This window comes from Rissa tridactyla, chromosome 1 (genome assembly GCF_028500815.1).
Source record: "Rissa tridactyla isolate bRisTri1 chromosome 1, bRisTri1.patW.cur.20221130, whole genome shotgun sequence".
Classification (NCBI taxonomy): Eukaryota; Metazoa; Chordata; class Aves; order Charadriiformes; family Laridae; genus Rissa; species Rissa tridactyla.
In genome coordinates this window covers 31,346,128-31,350,683 of record NC_071466.1, presented here as the reverse complement: position 1 = coordinate 31,350,683, position 4,556 = coordinate 31,346,128, and the positions used below count along the sequence as shown (strand labels likewise).

Below are 4,556 nucleotides of genomic sequence, written 5' to 3'. Positions count from 1 at the left end.
GTATAAGTCACTGGGTCAGTATCCCTGAGGAACCTCTAGCTCTGAGCTGATAGCTTGGTTTAGGCTGAGCAAGGTGTTGAGATGTTTCAGCAGGAGCTTTTCTTTTGCCTATGCCTTTCTGGGGTTTGCCTCCAGGTAGTCATGCACTTATCACGCAGGAGCTGGGCTCCCTTGCTACTGGTTTGATTGTTCCCAGCAATACTACCAAAGTTGCAGCTGAGCCACAAAATGGAACACTGCAGTTCCTCCTAGTGTGTGCAAGGCCACAGTGTTTACAATGCTACTGCAATGTAATAACGACGGCACTTATGAGGAGGCATAGTTTCACATACTCGGTTGCAGGACAGAGGTCTTTGACCTTTCACAGAACTATCTTGCAAAACTTATTGCCACACATCCCAAAAGCCGAGAGCTTTGTGGGATTCATGGAAGGGCTAAACAGGCATCTTGTGTAATTGGGAGCCCTCCAGTCCTCTTCTGGTCTGTTTGTGCAGTGCGTAGGTGTGGAACTATTCAGGACTTTGAGACGAGTGTGGTAGTGTTCATAGGAGGAGCTTTCCAAATTATAGAGGGTGGACACAGAGCTGAACAGAGACTGTAAGTAGATTCAGGCCCTGCTCCTTTTCCACAAGTCACATCAACTTTAGCTATTAATTAATGTACTAAACTCAGAAGAGAGCTCCATCCTGGCCTCTCTGAGGAGCGTGAGGAGCACTGGGAAAGGGGTCGTGCCACCAGCACCTGGGGTATGATTGAGGATCTGTTACTTCCTCCAGAGTCATCTCCAGCAGCTCTGTCCCTGGAGTCTCATTCTTGATTGCTGTTATCTTCTTAAGGGGTTTATAAGTGGGAATATGGAATATGTAAATACCCTGAGCTAGCAGTGAAGAAGACATTCACAGAAGGAATATATGAGAGGGCCTAAATGAATTTCTGCTTTGCTGATTTGGGAAATAACTGTCTCTGGATGCAGGTTCCCTTTAATGGCGGGTTCCTGGACCAGAGAACCACAGGACTGACTCAGAGTTGCCATAAATGTCCTTCCAGATGTGCTCAGCCTATTTAATACTCATGAATAGAGAGACCTCTCAGAAGGTAAGGCGTCCGGGAGAAATGAGGGTGGGCTTCTCCCCACCTGGGGCCCTGGTCAACCGGACACATTCTTCCCTGTTTGTGTAAAGCAATGTAAGACCGATTATAGAAGGAGGCAATATAGCTGCAGCGGGGCCTCTGAACCAGTGGAGCGTCAGCAGTGGCTTATGAGGATGGGGAAAGTCAGGAGCAAACACCAATGAAAGGATGGACTGTGCCTTGTCCTCACTTGGACCCTGATACCTCACTCTGCAAATGCTTTCCAGCTGCAACCTGCACAGCTGAGGATTTTTGTGCTGAACAATTAGCAGCCCTTTAAAAAATGATATGTTTTTGATTGTAGTTCTGTGTAAGTAGTTTTGTTATTCCTTTCGCTACTTTGGCTGTGTTTGTCTTCCACTTGACACCATTGTCAGTTCTGAAGACAAATATGCGTTTGTTTTGATTTCCTCCTTAGTGTACACATAACTTACAATGGGAAAGCCTGGAAAGTCTGCAGGATAACCTCCGTAGATAGCTAAATCCATTCTAAATGGCAATGAAAACATAGTATCCTAATCAGGAGGGAGAGTGTATTTTCAAATGTAGTCCAAAAATGCTTTCTTGGACAGTAGTACAGGACCACGGTTTTTGTTCCGCTCTTGGCCAGGGGTTCAGATTTCTCCCTGGGGTCCAGAAGTTGGAAATCACAAGCCACTTGGCATAATTTCATAAAGACCTCAAAGTATAGCTCTGTTCTCTCTAACTACAGGAGCATATCCTCACAGTCAGCTGTTTCTGAAGCACCACCTGAAGCCCTGCAGGAAATCAATGAGCGAGCAAGAGGGCAACCAGCTCTTGGATGGAAAAACTAGGGATCTTCAGCGTGGAGATGATTGGAGCTACAGCTTTCCTTAATTGGAGTTGAAAAGACTGTATTATCAAGAGAGAGGATCCTCGGAACATAAAAGCAACATTATTGGCTCTTCTACAGTAGCATTCAAATGGTAATTTAACCTTTGTCTGAGAGAATAGATTAAAGCAAGAACTCAGAGCAGTCTTTTCTTTATTTTCTTCAGTTACTCCTAGTTCATGTACTTGCATTTCTGCCTCTGTCTGCATAAGAAGCAGAGCTATGGAAACTGAAGCCTCCAGGAAGTCCTTTCCTCTCCTCCTCCTCCTCCTTTTCCCCTGTAATTTGGACACCTGCCTGCGTTCCTCTTAAGGGAGTCACAACCTAGGTCTAGGGCTGGCAAATGCTGCCACAGATAAGAATAAGGACAAAGCCACAGTGGGTGGAAGGGGAAGGGCATGTGGCAGTCCAGGTCTCTTTACTTAGCTTTCCAGCCTACTGTCAATATTACAAATAGCTGGTTTTGCTCTTTCTTACCTGGAAAAATTCCACTGAAATTGCAGTTCCTACAAAATCTTAACTTTCCATGACTCTCTTCTTTTTCTGTATGTCTTCTTCAGGAAAATCAACCTCTGTTTCTTTCAGAACTGTAGCTGGTACCAAGGGAGCCCTTGCAGACACATTATAGGTAGTATAGTTTGCCTGGGAAGTTCAAGCCAGTGGGGAAAAAGAGCAACAAAAGTCAGTGGAGTACCAAATCTTGCCGAGGCATTGAGTGTAACTTAAATTGAATCAACCATCAGTGAAAGGCATTGACATACTGAATGAAATATTTGGACTTAGAAATAGCCAAACACTTTCTTTTAGTTGATAACATTGAAACATTTTGGTATTACATCTAAGAAACAATTTTGCGGGAATTTGAGATTCCTCAAATGTTAACGCATTAACTTTCATTCTGATTAAAGACAAAACAAACATGTAGTTTTCCATGGGGAAAATTATATGAATTTCTCTTGATTCTGTGAGTCATTTGTTTGTCTTTCACTTGTATAAGATCATTTAACACTCACAAAAACTCATTAGAACTCTGTGATCTCCAAGGCTCCACAGGAAGCTGCATACAGTGAGTGTCTTACTGGCCATGGAGAGATACTCCCCATCTTCAGCCCAGATTTGCATTCCTGCCACTAAAGGAAAATCTGCCTGTGGTGAGTAAGAGGGCAGAATTTATGACATACAATATCATTGCCACAGCAATCAGTAGAGTAGGTTCATTCAGAGTAACTTTGTTTCAAACCTAACACCTAAGTGTTGCAGGGGAGAAAGAGAGTATTTCCCTGTAGGTCACAGAATGATAGAATCGTTCAGGTTGGAAAATACCTTTAAAATCATCGAGTCCAACCAGACTACTCCCAAACAGACACTATGGTCAACTTGCAGTGGATTCAACAAAAGCAAGTGTAGGGTCCTGCACCTGGGAAGGAAGAATGCCAAACACCAGTATAGGTCAGGGGCGGACATGCTGGGAAGCAGCTCTGAGGAGAAGGGCCTGGGGGTCCTGGTAGACAGCAAATTATCCATGAGCCAGCAGTGTGCCCTTGTCGCCAAGAAGGCCAATGGCATCCTGGGCTGCATAGGGAAGACTGTGGCCAGTAGGTCGAGGGAGGTCATTCTCCCCCTCTACTCTGCACTGGTGAGGCCACAACTGGAGTACTGTGTCCAGTTTTGGGCTCCCCAGTTCAAGAGGGACAGGGAACTACTGGAGCGAGTCCAGCGTAGGGCAACCAAGATGATTGTGGGACTGGAGCATCTCCCTTATGAGGAAAGGCTGAAAGAGCTGGGACTCTTTAGCCTGGAGAAGAGAAGGTTGAGGGGGGACCTGATTAATGTTTACAAGTATCTAAAGGGTGGGTTGAAGGAGGACGGAGCCAGGCTCTTTTCAATGGTTCCCAGTGACAGGACAAGGGGCAATGGGCACAAGCTAGAACATAGGAAGTTCCGTTCAAATACACGGAAAAACTTCTTTACAGTGAGGGTGACAGAGCACTGGAACAGGCTGCCCAGGGAGGTTGTGGAGTCCCCTTCTCTGGAGATTTTCAAGACTCGCCTGGATGCAGCCCTGAGGGATGTGCTTTAGGCAACCCTGCTCTAGCAGGGGAGTTGGACTAGATGATCTCTAGAGGTCCCTTCCAACTCTGAAGATTCCGTGATTCCGTGATTCCGTGATTAGTTTGGCTGGGTGTATTAAATGAGCCAATATCCATCCGGTTCCTTGTGATAAGCGCCCATTTCTCAAATATTGCCAGAACTAAGTGGTGCTTCTTTTGGGGCAATACAGCAAGAAGCTAAGGGTGGAATAACCATATGGATACGCCAGAAGGGCTTCTGAGGGGACAGCATTGAACAGCCTCCGCTTTTCTTTTCCTAGCTCCAATCTGAATCACAAGCTGATTCATTCTCTAGATGAGGTTTCAGTCACTTTGACGCAGACACAGGGTATTTCTAAGTCCAGCTCCATAGCTGAAATGAATTTGGGGGGGCGGGGGGGAGGGAGGGGGAAGTCTTAATGAGAAAGACTGGGCAAAGTTAGCAATTATTTTTCCCCCCAGAATCTCCATCACCACTTACA

The 4,556-nt window shown here is 45.6% G+C and overlaps 1 long non-coding RNA gene across 1 annotated transcript; it reads left to right on the top strand.

Moving 5' to 3' along the window:
• Positions 1 to 534: 534 nt before the first annotated feature.
• Positions 535 to 3,343, top strand: LOC128902370 (uncharacterized). Its single transcript, XR_008463758.1, has 4 exons — positions 535 to 597; positions 974 to 1,095; positions 1,844 to 2,078; positions 3,029 to 3,343. It is a non-coding gene; the product is annotated as an uncharacterized LOC128902370 (long non-coding RNA).
• The last annotated feature ends 1,213 nt before the right edge of the window (positions 3,344 to 4,556 follow it).